The sequence below is a fragment of the Zophobas morio genome, unplaced genomic scaffold (assembly GCF_036711695.1).
Source record: "Zophobas morio isolate AGI-343-1 ecotype UQ-CSIRO unplaced genomic scaffold, CSIRO_AGI_Zmor_V1 ptg000016l, whole genome shotgun sequence".
NCBI lineage: Eukaryota > Metazoa > Arthropoda > Insecta > Coleoptera > Tenebrionidae > Zophobas > Zophobas morio.
In genome coordinates, this window is record NW_026972121.1 from 123,597 (window position 1) to 140,784 (window position 17,188).

Genomic DNA, 17,188 nt, shown 5'->3' on the forward strand with positions numbered 1-17,188 from the left:
GGAAAGCATTGTCAAATAAGATGTCCACCTAATACAGGCACAACATATTTTAACTATTTAAAATATTATTCCATTGGATTGCAAGGGGTTGCAGACGCCAAGAAAAAGTTTCTGACTATTGAAGTAGGTTCAAGAGGATCTGAAAGTGATGGAGGAGTATTTCACTCCTCAACACTTTATAATTTGTTGGAGTCAAATCAATTCAATGTACCTCCTAACCAAGCACTGCCGAACAGTAATATTACTCTTCCCAATGTTATAATCGGAGATGAAGCATATCCATTAAAAAAATATTTAATGAGACCGTATCCACGTCCAAAAAATGGAATATTAAACAATGAGCAAATTTTCAACGACCGGTTATCACGTGCACGAAAATGCATTGAAGATGCATTCGGCATATTGTACCAAAAATTCAGAATTTTTGATACAAGTATTTTGCTTAAAACAGAAACAGCTATTACCATTATCAAATGCGCTTGCGTCCTTCACAATTTAATAAGAGAATTTGATGGAAATGACGATTTGGATTATGTTAATGTTGTTGGGCAAACTGACACACAAAACAATAGAAATCCCCCAAATCTGCATGTAAGGAACAATAGAGCATCTAATCTCGCTATCCAAATTCGCGATTCGTTTAAGAACTATTTTTGTAATAACGTAAATGAAATGGAATTAAATTGGGAAACACATAATACATATATTTCATTCTTATGTATATTTCTCTTCTCGTTTTAATATACTATAACCTCTTGTCAGCATGTACTTATTCTTAACAATAAATGACGTTTATTAAACATTGATCTGTGTGACTTACCTCACTTTTAAAATAGTATTAAATTCAAAGATATGTACTTACTTGAAATACCTAAAATAGCGCCAACTTCTGCATAGAGTCGATCCCTCAAATTTTTGTTTTTGTAGGACGTTAACTTAAGGCAGGTCTTGCTTGGATTTCAGCTATTAGCACTTCCGCAACATCCTCTGAAGAACTCATTTTGAGCACTGCACATTGCATTGCAGACGGCGCAGACGCTCAAAAAACAATCCGGATTGTTTCGCACGCTTATGCTTTGCCACCGCTCTCTATGACGCTGAGAACACCGCTCTAGAAACGCTATCACTGTGAACGTTTGCATTTGAATCCAACGCATCGTTTGAAAGCGGACGCGACCCTCGACGCAACGCCAACGCGACGCGGCGCTCGACTCTTCCACTATGAACAGAGCTTTAGGCGTTAGCACCTTCACGGGGACCGTGCAGATCCTACGAATCACAATTCTAACGAAATCAACGAAAGAAGGCTGCTAAGCGAAGCTACGAAAAAAAGAGAGCACTCTTCACCATCACTGTTCAAGACGAAGTACCGAAACAAAATGGATTCCCTTCCGCCAGCGATGCCATGGCAAGGAAGTGGCAAAATTACTTAATGCGAAACGAAACGAAAATCCCTAAACGATGTAAACAGTGAAAAATATACTGAAAAATTCTATAAAAATAAAGAATACCCGAAAATGATCTAGCAAACATTTTGAGCAACGTGGAAAACGACTAGGGGACGCGCTACGCTAACACAACAATAACGAACTTTCAGAGTGAAGCTCTGAAATGGCGCAATCAGTTCAGTTCTTTGAAGCAAGAACCACGCTGAAACGATCTGAAGGTTAAAACACTCATCCGAGCCCCTCCAAACTCAGAAAGAATCACGGCGACAGTCTGGCGACTGGGTGAGTTAAAAGGTCTAGACGAACCCTCCACCGAAGTTGTCCATCAGTGCCACCGTGCCCAACCCAACCACCCAATGCACGAAGATAACGAAACTAAAACCTAAATAACGAGATGCGAAATGTTTTAGAGGTACCAATTAAAAAAATAAAGAAAATCGATGTATTCTGTCCGCCTAATTTTTAATTCGTAACAAAAAAAACAACCAAAAAAATTTCCGGACCTGCAGGCAAAATATAGTAGCAGATATGGATGATGCAGAATTTGAAGACTATAAAAAACATTTTGGACAGTTTAGGAGCAAATATACACAATATAGAAACTGAAACAAGGAGTCAGAATGAAAATATTAAATGGCAACGTGAAAGAGTCAAACGTTTGACAGCCTCAAATTTTCGCAGAATTTGCAAGTTAAGAAAAAAACACCTCCAGAGCAGATGTTGTCAAATTGTTGCTCTATTCTAATTTTAAATATCGATACATCAAACTGCTTTGGGAGACGCAAGTTTTAAAAATAGGGGTCTGACAGACTCCGGTTATAAATAATTGCTTGAAATCAATTCTTATTGTTATAAATTAAATATGAGGAATATAAATTTGAGGTTTTTCAAACGATCTTGATAAATTGTATCTAATTTTAGTTCAAATTAACAAAAATAAACACTTGTGTTCCAAAGGTACATAAATATCCACATTTCATCCTGGAGGCCACGGGGGGGTGGCCGGTCTATGGAGATAACTTTAATTCGCTGTCGTAAGACGGGGGTCTGGAATAGCCCGGCGGGGCGTGGATTATCTGCCTTGTATCGTTGACATGCGTTGCATTTCTTGATGTAGTCACGGATGCCCGTTTTCATTCCTGGCCAGTAGAATTTCCGTGAAATTTTGTGATACGATTTCGCTGCGCATTTTCGTAGGTACCACTAGCTGAGCTTCTTCGCAATCGTCATCGGCGGAGTAACGGTATAGTACACCTTGGTTTAGAATGTAATCCCGGGAGACCCATCGTTCGGTTTCTTCTGGCGAGCCGTGCTCGTAGCTTCACACGACCTACGCTATTTACTTACGCGGGCGCCTTACCAACACTACGAGTTCCGTAATCACCTGGAGTCGGGAGGAAGTAAAAGAATACTTAAAATTAACAGTTTAATAAATTAGGTTCTATACAATGATCAGTGAGAACATTTGGTGAACACTTACTGAATATGAGTATTAGTAAGACCTTGAACAATTCTAGGTTAATTATTATTGATATTATTCTAGGTTAATTCTTTGATATTAAAGAATTCTATTTAACAGTACGCTGAGAATATCACTTTCTAAACTTATTAACTGCCTATACAAGAGCTAGCGCTTCTCGTTCGGTAGTGGAGTAATTTCGTTCGGGGGGCGTCAAGAGGCGGCTAGCGTATTCGATTGGTTTTTCTTCTACGCCCTCCCCCTGCAGTAACGCCGCTCCAAGGGCGTACGAACTGACGTTCGTCCGGAGCGTGTATGGTTCGGCAGGTGATGCTTGCCGAAGAATCGGCGCCGTGGTCAGCGCGAGCTTGAGTTCCTCGAACGCGGCGTCTTGGGCAGGTCCCCATTCCGGTTTTGCGGACATTTTCTTCAACTTTTTCCTGCATTCGGCTGTGCCGACCGTTGCGTCTACAATATTCGCACCGTGGTCGCGGTTGTGTATCACGATTCGGAGCGGCTGGGTTTTGGCTTGCGGACTTCCCATCCCTCATTGTTCCTTCGGCTTCTTTCGCGGCCGTGAGTATCCTGTCTCGAATTTCCCATCTCAGTAATCCGTAAATAGGCCGTAGAGCACCGAAACAGTCCTTGTACGCGAGCACCAAAATAGTCCTTATACGCGAGCACCAAAAGAGTCCTTATACGTCTATACGCACTGGTGGATTCGCGCACTGACGGTGATACAGTCCCTTTTGTTCTCTCGGTTCGTCACACACTGGCTCACTATAGTCGCTTCCTGGAGACGACGTCCTTCGGAGGATTCCTCTAGAGCCGGGTCCGACTAGGAAGGCGTGGTTTGGATGGTGGGAATCTGCTGCAAGAGAAGCTCCAGGCCCGGTTCACTCAAGAACGACTGCCGGCCTAGGGGATTAGTGAAAGCTTCTTCTCAAGGTCCGGTTCACCCAAGAACTACTGCCAACCAAGAGCGTTGGAGACTCTGAAGATTCGGGGATGCTACGTGCTCTTATATAGGGGTAGGTACGGTGGGAGCGTGGGCGTAGCGAGTGAGTGGGATCAAGATCGGGACGCTACTCTGGTGGTCGTTCGGCGAGACATATACAAGGGTTATTACAAGTGTGATTATATTTATTGGGATTTGTCTACAGATCTTACGCAGTAAATATATTGTCTTATTAAGATTCCTACAAACAGCATCGACCTGAGCATCCCAAGATAACTTTGGATCCGTTATTATTCCAAGAAATTTGATGTTCTCGAGATTATCTGTACCTATTGTTCTTGTTGAGAACACTAAACTAGTGATAATTAAAACTAAATATGAAATATAAACAATCGTTATCGAGCGAAAGAGAAAATAACATTAAAAACTTAGAATATCTACGAGAGACCAAATTATAAGGACAAAACTAATGATAATGAAATGTATATACAGACTATTAAATTAATGTAGATGCGACTAGGATTCTAGCGGTAGTGGACACAATTTGGAAATTGGTCTACGTAAAATGCCACTTTCGGTCTTTACCGTAGCCACGCGAATTACACCGTCAGCTCCTGGATGGAGTTCCACAACGCGACTTAATCACTATTGGAGTGGTGGCAGATTATCCTGCTTAATCAAGACGACCGAATTGATGTTGGGTCCTTCTTCATTTTAGTACCACTTGGTGCGTTGTTGTGTGGAGATATTCTCTGGAGTACCTTTGCCAAAAATGTCTGACACGGATAGATTAATGGGCAGCGTTGACAACGGTTCCAAAACAAGAAAGTGACCAGGTGTTAATGCCGCAAGATCATTTGGGTAATTGTTCGCAGGTGTTAGGAGTCTCGAATTCGGGATTGCCTCAATTTGGACGAGTAACGTATACTACTTTTCATACGTGAGGGCTTCATCTCCTGTAATTCGAATTAGCTGCAATTTTACAGCCTTTACTCCCGCTTCCCATAGACCTCCGAAGTTCGGGGCTGACGGAGGGTTAAATTTCCAAGTAATTACAAGATTACTAGATACATTCTTTTCGTACTCCAGCAACATCTTGTTCGCCCCTACTAAATTGTTCCACAATCACTATACAAATTTGTGTAGCGCCCCCGACGGGCAACAAATCTTCGAAAGGCGGCGATGAATGCTTCTAATATGAGGCGGGAGAACGTTTGATCGCTCGTTTGGTCGATAAAATCCAAAAATGTTGATGCAACAAAAAGAACGTCTCATGGCTCACTTGAAAATATTTTAGGTGATACTGTTCAATAAGTAATTCTACCTGTCTATGTTTTTGGAGTAGAAGTATCGGAAACTTCCGATCGTATGCAATTTTCGAGAATACTAGCTGACCGCCCACTCGAAGAAGATCGATGAATGGATTTAATTTTTGAAGCGATTGGACGAGTGGTTGTTCTTAGTCGTGTCGATCTCATGTTCAAAGCCAGATTTTTGGACGTGCATAATTATAGTAAGGAGTGACAGATGAATTTTCATTTGAGTAAGAGGGCCTGACGTTCTAAGAGAGAGTTCGACACGTAAGTTCTTTACAAAACGCTGTACGTAGGCGAAGACACGTATCACCGATAATGATGACTGAGAATCGATGATGGAACTTTTCCCAATGGTTGTTTGTAGAACCACTTTCTTTTCTTCTGCTAAAACAACGTCAGGTTGGTCCACTCTTCATCTCGTTTTCTGGAGATTTTAACCATTTTGGGCCCGCCCTCCATAAGGACTGGTTAGTTAGCTCCGCTGGGTACATTCCGCGCGAGGTGCAGTCTGCGGGGTTGTGTTCGGAGCGTACATGATTCCAAGTCGAGGGTGGTACTTCATCCTGGATTAAATTTGTGCCACACGATTTGCGACGAAGCACTTCCAACGATGCAGACAGAACTAATTTGTAGCTTGTGTTGATCAGTCTCGATAACGCTAGCAATCAACTAGGTTAACAACAGAGCCCCGCAAGGTTCTAACCATGGCACAGTTATTTTTTTCAAAGGTGCCACCTTGAGTTTCGCACAAACTTGACGGATATGAACAACGCCTCGTGAAGTTTCATATCGAAAATAAATTACCTCTCCATGACATAATTCGGACGCGTCGTTGAAGGGTGTCGTAAACGTCCGATAGCAGATGCCTCGGAACCGATGTCTGTGACAGAGTTTGCAACTCTTGCGTGTACCGAGTCCATTTCTTTATTGTAGAGACTGGAGGGGTCTCATCCCATTTTGTAATCCGAGCGTCCACAGTTTTTGAATTAACACTTTTGCAAGAACGTAATCGGAGCTAAAAACCCCAAAATACGTCGGTGCTCGCTTGCCATTGTAGCCCGATAATTTGTCGTGTTGCATGGCTATAAAATGTATATGTTTGCAAATTGTTTGAAAATCAAAACAATTACATGAATACGTGTGTAAACAAATTTTACAACTTGAGGAAATGACATGGCAGCATGGGGCTTCTAAATTTTTGATAATTGTATAATTTTTTGGTGTGCTTTTTTCCCAACTTACATTACTTAGCGATTTGCCTCTTAGGTTATTACTCTCATTTAAAGCAACTTGATGTTTTTTAAAAATGTCTCTATGATATTTATTATTTTTCCCTTCTACTAACTTGATGGTTCTATCCACACTTTTATCTCTAAGAAATTTTAGAATAGCGTGGATTCCTTTGTCTAAGCGTTTGACTTGTTTGTGTTCTAAATAAAAGTATTTTATAGTTTTATGCATTGACTCCAAACGCATATTTGTGTTTATACCAGCTGTTTTTCTAAAACAATATCCCCACTGTTTGTAGTTATGACAATTATATTTTCGAAAATAAAGTCCAAATTCTTTGGTGTCTTCGTCTTCCATTAGTAGCTCAAGTGTAGAAATTAGGCTTTGTTTGAATTTAGCTTCGTCCAATTCTTGTTGCAGTACCTTTAATACTTTATACACTTCTTCGCGTTTAGCTTGATCACGCACTTTTGTTAAATTTGTTTGCCATGCTCCATCAATATGCTACGAGCAAAATAGACCGTAGGTTACAGGTCCCATTATTTTGTACCAGGCACTATAAAATGATTCCGTTATATCTGAGATATAGAGTCCTCTCCCACATGTAAAAGTGGTTCTTCACCTTGTTGAGACATGTTAATTTTTAGCAGTCGATCTCTAAAACGGAAAGGAAACAAAATAATAGTTTTCCTTTACTTTTGTTAAAAAAAAAATTCTAATTATTTTCTTAAGTTTATGGCTTTTTTTTATTATCTGAAAGGCTGTAATTTAGTATACATTTATATATATTTCATGCGTCTGTATGTATTTACTAATTCAATTTTGAGTAATTATTCCCGAACGTTAAAGGAAAGTGAGATTTTAATTCTAAGATGAAGCATGACGAAATTTATGTGACTTCGTCATGGTGATCTGCCTATTTTTATTACCAATTCTGGGGTTAGACGAAGTTAACTAGTTTACTTTTTTTTTTAATACTTTAGTTCTCATAAATGAATTTCGTTAAAATAGATTTCCGGCTAATTTAGACCAAATACATCATAAAAAAAAAAGGGACATTTCAGAACAGACTTTGAAATTTTAATGTTTCTCTCCGTTTTCTTTGTTTTTCGTCGCTCGTGATTCGTTAGCTTCAAATTAAATTACGGGGTACGAGGTTTTATAGTTGGCTGTTTTTGGCCCTTTTTGGTCATTCAGTTATTCACGAAACACCATTTTTACTGTTTTCATAACATTTCTAAAATTTAATGAAAAAAAAAAATTTTTTTTCATGAAAATAATGCACTTATCCATCACATTTTTTAACCGCCTTTTTTTTTTTAACTGTATCTTTGATACTGACATTATGCAAATTTAAAATTTTAATTTCTACGTAACTCAGGATTTTCGTCGATTGCAATAACCCTACATAAGCAAGTATTTAGGAAGTAAAATTTACGCATTTTTCGCTCGATCGTAAAATAGTTCAATCTGACCTCCTAAGCCATCCCACACATCCCGCACGCATTCACGGTCACTTTGGAGTGTGGCTAATGTGTTAATTATGGTCGTTAAAATCGTTCGCGCCAGGTCCGTAGTCAGGTATTACCAGTCAAAAAACAAATTCTCGAAAATAACGCTCTAAAAGTCCTTACCATTTCTTTTCTTTTTCTAAACAACATTATTTCTCAACAGTTATTGAATAAAATATTAAAAATTAAATTTTTCAATTTTTCTAGAACGCACAATTCTCAAACAAACAAAAGCATATACATCTAGTTCAAAAACCAATCCTACCGACTGCGCCAAATTTTCTCCTATATGTGACGGGCTTGGGAGATTTTCAAAATTAACTTTTGTTAATTTATTATATATAAAACTGTAAAACTCTTGTCGTGGACCTTGTGCCCGACATATAGTGAAAATATTATTTATTTGTTCGTAGGCTGGTTCGTGATGATGGTAACACATTCTAGTGACTGGACAAAGGGACTACTTCAAGTATATGCATTTTGCTTAAATGAATAATTATATTTAATTTAGAAATGAGTATGTACAAAAGAGATTTAGTCATATGAGAATAATTTGGTATAACAATAAATTGTAGTGTAGTTTAATATGCAAATATAATTATCAGAAAATGAACTTCAGTATTAAAACATTTTTAAATAAATTCAAGAAAACCTTATAACTTTGAAACTAAATCTTTGAAAGCATAATAAAACAAACATTTAAAAAATATCTAAAACAAAAATATAACAAAACTTAAAATTGGTACCATAACTCAAAATTTGGTAACAACTCAAACATTTGTAACAACTCAAAAATTTGGTAAGGAACATTATAGTAGTTGCGTGGTCAGCGTTCATCAAACAATATAACTGTTTAACTAATAATTTCAATGCAAATTAAGCTTTAAAAATAGATATAAATCTCAAAACGTTATCCAATCGAGAATACAAAGGGCGATTTATCATCAAATTTAAACTGAACTTTAATAAAAACAAAACTTTGAACTTTTTATGAAATCGTGCACATTGTTGGAGATTTTAACACTTACCCCTTTGTGTCACAACACAAACACACACTAAACAGGCAACTGGCTAGAGGACTCTGGTCTTTTTTGGATCCTTCGATCTTTTATAAGTAAAGACCCCTCCAAAGGAGTTGTTTTCGCAAAATTGTTTACAAGTTACCAGTTTATTTGGGGAGTCGTAAAAGTATTTGTGTTTCCACCAATTTAGGCTTAATTAACTGTAATATGAAGATTTTTAGTGGCAAAATGTGCTTTTTGTTAAAATTAACAAATTTAAACCATGAAATTATAAAACTGGACAAAGACATCGTGTCCAGCCAAACGGCGCCAATATTTAACTGTGAAATTATAAACCTTGATTAGAATGGTGTGAAATCATAAAATCCAAGTTTCACAAGGACAACCTTGATTTTTACGACAATGACGATTGTTCTGATTCATACCAACATCTCCAAAAATAAGTAAATTTATCGCCCGTTACACAACAGTATTTTCCACAATATTCACAAAAATTTGGGCAACTTACCGAGCAGGTGCCATTACATAAGTGATTTATATCGTCTGAGTTGAACATCTTAGCGAAGTGATCCCCAAAAGCATTGATGATGTGATGAGATGTCTGTTTGAGATGATAAAGTTTTGTCTTCGTAGGTCATGATGCCGGGTATGTTCGTAGTCTTTCTCTTTTGGTTAATGAATCTCCAGTACTTTTTTGGATCAGATTGTAGCGAGTGTTCCGTGTTAGTAATAAACCTTGCATACTCCAAACGTATTTCACGTCTTATAGCAAGCCTGAACTTCTTTACCATATCGAATTGATACAGAGACTTGGATTTCCTGTAGCTATTCCACAGCTTATTTTTTAGTTTGATTTTCTCAATTATAGATTTAGTAAACCATACCGGAAAATGTTTGCAATGATTTGAATATGTGGTAATTGGTGCATATTTCGACATTCTGTCAAGCATGGTGTATAAAAGCATTCACACGCAGTGTCGGTTTCATGGCTGTTCAGAACATTTGCCCAATCGAGTTCACTGACGGTCACGTAAAGTCCTACTAAGTTGACTTTATGAAAGTTAAATTTCGGCGTTTGACCATTGCTCGGAAAAGGGACATTTGAAGATTTAGTCTTGCGCCATGTGAAATTTAGGCAGGGATGGTGAGTGTCCTCTCTGACAAGCGGTGTACCTCTCTTTACCTCAATATCAGCGCCATTTGCTGTAAGAATTAGATCAAGTAATCTGTTGTTAGCGTTGACTATATTATTTAGCTGTGATAAGTCGTTCAGTGCCAAAAAGTTTGCATATGCGTTAAACACATTGGTGGGTGCTTTGACTCCCTTGATACACTCTACTAGTTCAGGAATATTGAAGTCTCCCACAATTAGAACAGGATGAGAAAAGTCTATATAGTTTTCTATATAATCAAAAACCGCGATGTAGTCATTAACATCACACGAAGGCGGAATATACACAGCAACAACAATCAAGTAGTGATCACCTAAAGAAATTGTTACGCCTAGAATATCACTTGACGCTATCGGTGATTACAGTTCAAGATCCCTAACGGGACAGAGCCCTGAAGCAGCTAGGAGAACGCCACCTCCACGGCACTTTGTTCTATCAGCGCGAAAAACACTAAAGCAAGGAGGAAAAAGTTCGCTGGACAGTACATCGTCTTTTAGCCAAGTTTTGGTTAGTATCACAACTGGAGGTTCGAGACTACACAGATTCAAATAAAATTCGCTAATCTTTGTGTTTAAACCACGGACATTTAGATATACAGGGTGCCGCATCCAAGTCTGGATATAGGGAATTAACATGGGAATTGGTTTTTATTTTATAATATCTCCCCAGATCACTTTAAAGCTATTATTGAGTGATGCCTTTGTGGAGGTCGAAGAGGGCTATCGGGCAGTATTTTTTTCAAATCGTTGCATCGCGCTCATTCACTGTAATAGTTATTTATGTTACAAGTGTTGAAAACGGTCCATTGCATTACGAACGGGAATACGGCGCGAGACGCAGTCGAGCGCTGTATGTAAGTGAGTAATGCAATGGAGTTTTCACACGAGTGTCATACAATATTTTTTGCGCTGTCTTTTTGAAAAAATAACATTTTTCAATCGCTAAAAGAATAAATATTACTGAACCGAAATTATGTTGGTATTGAATTTATTACCAAATACGTCAAATACCAATCTGTCAATTTGTCCGGGCTAGCTTTTGAATTTCAAAGTTGAAATGGAAAATCGTGCACGTATTCAGAAAATTGCAGATAAACTGCAAATTTGTTGCCTGCAAAATCCGCAGGTCCATATGAAGCAGAATATCAAAAATTCATCAAGTGGTGCGAAAAAAATAAAATACGCGAATTTTCTGAAACGACGCTCTTGGTTTATTTCCAAATTAAGTCGGAAATTACGAAAGCCTCCACACTGTGGACAATATATTCAGTTCTGAAAAGTACTCTTGGCATCAAACATAACATAAATCATTCGAAATTTTATAAATTAACAGCGTTTTTAAAGCGGCAGAATAACACAAGCCCAAGAAGTCTAAAATACTTACCAGTGGAAACATTTTTATTTACGGCTCCAGATCAGAGAGAATCTTGTGATTATGATTCAGCGTGAGGTTGCGAATAACGTCAAGTTTAAACGGTTTTTTTAATTAACAAGAACTACTAACAAATAGTAATAACATAATAGTTGTCAACAACATAAACCAAACCATCGAATAGTGTCAACTGTCAAATTACTACAAATCCAAATTTTGATCAACAAATTCCCCTATTTAAGATTACAACTTAAATTGCGCTTTTTTAAAATTTCGAGCCACTTTTTGTTATAATAACTTTAGATACATGATTATCAATTAGTAGTAATTACTTTGTGATAATCAATTTATTTTTTCAAAGCTTAAATTCCTCGTTTGTATTTTGCGGCACTAGATCCTTTTTCATTGCCATTTCGACACGCCACGTGTCAACGTAAAATGTCAATTACAACTATGGCAGCGCAAAAAAAGGTTTTAAAAATCGCATTTTGAAATTCGCGCCCGACCCGAATTGTCGCGAAGTGTTCCGTCGTAGTGTCGAAGTTCGGCGATCGCGTCTTTTTATTACCCATGCAAAGTTCAAATGTCAAAGTGAAATTAGAAATTATTCTCATCAGAAATCAACGAACAAGCCAAACTGAATTATTTTATCCAGTGTGATGATTATTGTAGGACAATTTAAACGGAATAAATGCACAAATTGATCCATTCATTGGTCATAGTGCGCGACCCCGTCAAACGAGCCATCTCGAACTACAATCAGACCGTATCCAAAAAGCCCAAGATGAAGACTTCGAGCAGCTGGTCTTCCTCAAAACCCCATCAAAGCCCATCGGCAGCATTGTGACATTTTTTGGGAGCCATCAAGCTAGGAATGTACTCGGGCTGCCTCACTCAGTAATCACTGAACGACTCAAATTGAATTATTTTATCCAATATGACGATTATTGTAGGTCAATTTAAACGGAATAAAAGCACAAACTGCACAAAATATTTTATTAGGTTATGTTGCTGGTGCTGATCGAGTCTTTATTACTAAAATCTCATTAAAATGCCATGTTCTACTGCGATTAGATGAAAAAGCGAGGGCCCGCTTTTCTTATTGTGTGATGATAAGATTTACCATCACAACAGCTGGCACTTTTAATGAACCATTTAGATAACTACAAATAACAAAACTTAGATGAATGAAGTAATGAAATATTGTACGAATCTGGAGAAGTATTGCACTATTTTCAAGAATTGCTCAAAAAGACTGCTCTCAGCAGCTGTACAGTAAGTAAGCCAATCTTCAAAACTCCTACCCGTGTTGATCAGCATTTTAGTTGAAATCTGAAGACAATATTGCTGGATTGCTTGTTTCAGTGCTTCTCTGTTTGTATAGCTGGTATTGTTTGAATGCAGATGGTCGTGAAGAAATCTCCAAAGAAAAAATTCTCAGGGGTTTAGATCCGGCGATTGCACAAGCCAATGGGGCGGTGCAAACTTTCCATTCCAACATTGCGGAAAAATACTGGTTCAAATAAACAACATTTATGCGAGCTGTATGGCTGGAGATTTGAGTGGCGTGATGTCCTGCTCATCGATGGTGTCGTCGGGTCGGGGAGTGTCGTGATGTCGGTCTCGGCGTGGACGGCCCGTCCTTCACTTCGTGGAGGTAAGCACCAGCTTGGACCAGGTGGCTGGTGGACTCGGTGGTGTTGGTGAGCTCCGAGAGGAGCTGGTTGCGAAATTTATTCGTCGAGTCAAGCACAAGGGCTCGTGGGTAAAGTAAACAACTAGTTCACCAGGAGTTCGTCTTTATTCTCGGAGATGAGTACAGATACTCTACTGAGTCGGAACTGGCGGTCGCTGCGGCCTGTTGCGTCTTTATTGTGGTGGCCGAGCACCGCCTACCCGACAGGTCGATTTCATTGGTCAAGCCCGTCGGTTACATTTTCGCTTCTAACTTCTAATCTAATCCTAATACTAACTTATAATTACCTATACAGACTAATCCTACCCTAACCTAAGTCCTTATCACTAACTTAATTAATTCCCGCGAGCGGTGTGGCCAGCGTCGCGATGATAAGGCTCCGGCTTCGGTCTGTCGCTTGGCGACCGGCGCGGATCAAACGCGCCGACAAAGGTATGCCGCCTCGCCGTCAAAGGGATGCCGTCGCTGTTGCGACCGCCGGTTGTCTAACTTACTCTTATCTAACAAACTTACTTATCTTAAAAACTATTCACTTTACAATGTTCGCACTCTAAATCCAGGCTTATCACTTCACTCCGGTAACACACTCCCCCCTACCGAACGCCGGACTTTCGTGGTGTCTCGCGGCCGCATCCTGGAGTTCGTCCATGGAGTTGCTCGGCGTCTCCTCCGTTTGACTCCCTGGCGACTTCTCCTGGTGTGTTGGTCGCTGTGTTTGAGGCGGTCGATGTCATCTGTCTCTCCGCTGCTCCTTGCTTGAAGAACACTTCCGGTCTGCAGACCCTCAATGGGCCTGCGTGAAAGGTATCCTGCCTGAGTTCCTACTTTGCCTGTAGTCTTGATCCTACGTTTTGATTTCACTTTATTCCATTCACCCTCTTCAACACTTGTGGAGCTTGGTTTTACACTGATTGATGGTACGATTGCTACCAAGGGTTTGTTATTGTTTTTATTTTGCGGCTCGCCTGTCAGTTTAATAAAATCGTCGTCAACCTTGCGTTTCTTTGACTTTTTCTTTTTTAGCATATTATCTACATGGTCACGATGTGCATCGAATGAGATTGAAACTAGACTGTATGTAGATAAATAATCTTGGAAACTAGAGATTTTGTTTAAAGTCGATTTCAAAGTATTTTCTACTTCATGTCTTAACTTATTCAGCAATAACTTCGTTCTGGAATAATGTCATGTTTTCTTCACTCTCACGGAGTTTTTCCCGTAACAGACTGTTTTCTTCCTGAAGAGTTCTTACTTGAGATCTTAAAGACTCACTGGGACTCTCCTCAGCATCGTTAAATTCTTCATCTTCGTCACTTGATTCGATGATTTCTCCCTTTGCTCGAGGACGCGCACTATCTTCTATCAGAAGTTGGTTTTCACAGCACGTTTTATTTGTTTTTTGTTTTCCAAAACCGGAACAACTAATGTGGGCATATTGCTTACAATTTTGACACACAACCCGACAAATAACGGGCGGATTTTTGCAGAACTTGCAGAGCTCTCGTATTTGCGTGTTATTCACCGCCATGTTGTACACTCGTCGAATATGTGTACGGTTTTCGATAAAATCTCCCGTTTTGTTTGAGACATTATATTCAAAATTCCTAACTGAATAGTTTAAAATGTCTAATAAGGATTCCACAACAACCCTAAAGGTTTTGTGTATAGCCCCTAGAAATAGTGTTTTCTAGAGGCTATAGTTTTGTGTATTCGCCCTTGTCCAGTCAGACGTTTAAATTTTGTTCATGACTAGGTGGGTCAGGAATCAGCTCAGAATTATTGGAGGCCCATTTTTGTAGTGAAAATCCTCCGTGTTTTAAAATCTCTATAATTTGATCGCGAATTATGATAAGTTCCTCCACCGAATGTGTCCCGTGAGAAGGTCATCGACGTAAAAATCTCTCTGGATATTGGAATTTGAATTGTAAGACCAAGTCGTGCAGGCACCTGATCGCAATAAAACTAGTCGGTTTTGTTCCGTAAGTTAAAGTGGTTAACCGAAAAGTCTTTAATTAGTCCGTATGTTCAGGATGCATTAGTATCATGTGGTACATTTTCGTTATGTCGCCACTTAAAACGTATTTGAAAGTTCGAAACCGTGTTAATATTGCAAAAAAATCGTCTTGTATTGTAGGATCTGCTAAAAGATTGTCGTTGAGGGAAAGTTCGCTTTCGGCTTTTGTTGATGCGTTAAATACTACGCGCACCGTGTGATGTGGCAAATATGTGATGTTTTGATTTTCGATCTCAGTAGGAGGAACTTCTTCCATATGGTTTAATAATTTTTTTACAAGTTTTCTTTCAAGATTATAAAATTGCCTGAATGCATTTTTGCGATTTGTATCAAGAATTGGCGGGTTGTTAACAAAGGGTAATTTGACTATAAAGCGGCTATCAGCTGTGCCCTATTTGTTGTTAGTTTATAATGATTATCACACTTAAGTTCTTCGTCAGTGAGCCTTGTGCAAACGGTTCGACATTGTTCTAATTCCCAAAATTTTTCTACCTGTTTTTCTGATAGGGATGTTAGGATAATGCTTAAACTGGATGACGTATTTAATTACCTGAATGCGGAACGTTCCAGGATCATCCGGCAAGAAAACCTAAGTGAGTTGCCTGCAATTTAAGTTCGCCAGCGGGCGAATTTCCATTTGGACACAAAACTTCCCAAAACAGACCGGCGCCAATGAAGATATCAATTGGTCCTGGATCGTAAAACATAGGATCTGCTAATAATTTATCGTTCGGTATAACCAGATGTTTTGGATCTATTCGTGCTAACGGCAAATTCTCAATAATTTCAACCATAAACTGTATTAAAGCGACAAATTGTTTGTTTGTTTGTATATAAAGATCTTCCACGATCTTTATATACAAGTTTCAATAAAGGACTTTTTATCTGGGGATTAAAGTTTCTTACTGTTGAAAAACATAAATCGCACCTCAGATTCACTGGCTTTTTTAATTAAATGCCTACACAAGAAAGCTGTAGCTGCAGTTTCTATGCTGACAACTTCGTTACTTTCAGCACCATAAAAAAATTTTAATTTTTCAAGTAAAACGCTTACTTGGAGTGTAATTGAAACATTGAATTTTAAGTATAAAATCCTGAAGATGTCCTGATAGTGGTTCTTCAATCTCTTCTCGCTTGTTGGTGGCCTCTGGAACGTCGGTTTGGTTTGCCTCAGTGCCTTGGTCTTGATTTTGAATATTTGGTTGAATAATCGTCAAATATCCGATTCGTTTTTAGTTCGTGCTTCTGATACCACTGGTTCTACATTTTTTAGTTGTTTTTCTGATATTGGTGGTGGAACTTCTGTGGACCGTAGTTGATCAATGTGACTTTTAAAGGTGCATCCATCGTCTAATTTCACAAGGCAGTGTGGGTGCCCGAATTTCCTGGTAATTGTTCCAAATTTCGAAACATGTTTGCTAACTAGCTGTGTAGTAGCGTGCTTGTACAATGTACACGTTCTCTCACGCTTATTTGACGTGTTTTCTTCGTTGTGTAGGGGGGGGCTCAATATTCTCGATGGCAGGGGAGTACACATAAAATTTCCATAATTTCATTTAATAAATTATATTGACTAAAATGGCTACACGTTCTTAACACATTAACACAACCGGTCCCCCTCTCTCTGTCACGCGTCTCTCCAAAGGGCGCTCCACTCTCTCGAGATGTCAAACAATCCGGCGCCAGATTTGAATTCAAATAAATTCACTACAATTGCAAACTCAGTTGTAACCTAAGGCTTTTTTTCGCGACTAACCGTGTTGTAGAATAGCGGTTACGAAGTGTTATACCCCCACTCTTCGTATGACGTCAGTTTAGAACACGGTTACTGAGTCTCCGCAAAAATGTTGTACGTAAGCTCATATAGGGGGGAAAAAATTGACATTTTATTTTCTTCAACAAAAGTGGTAATGTAATCAACAAATCAGCAAGGATTTATGTCAGACAAAAAAAAAATTCACGTAAGTACATACATAAAGATGGATATTGCT

The 17,188-nt window shown here is 38.8% G+C and overlaps 1 protein-coding gene across 1 annotated transcript in view; it reads left to right on the top strand.

The window, feature by feature from the left end:
- Nucleotides 1-17,188, top strand: part of LOC135129478 (uncharacterized) — a 187,867-nt gene that overhangs the window by 98,316 nt on the left and 72,363 nt on the right. The gene's annotated exons all lie outside the window — the stretch shown is intronic.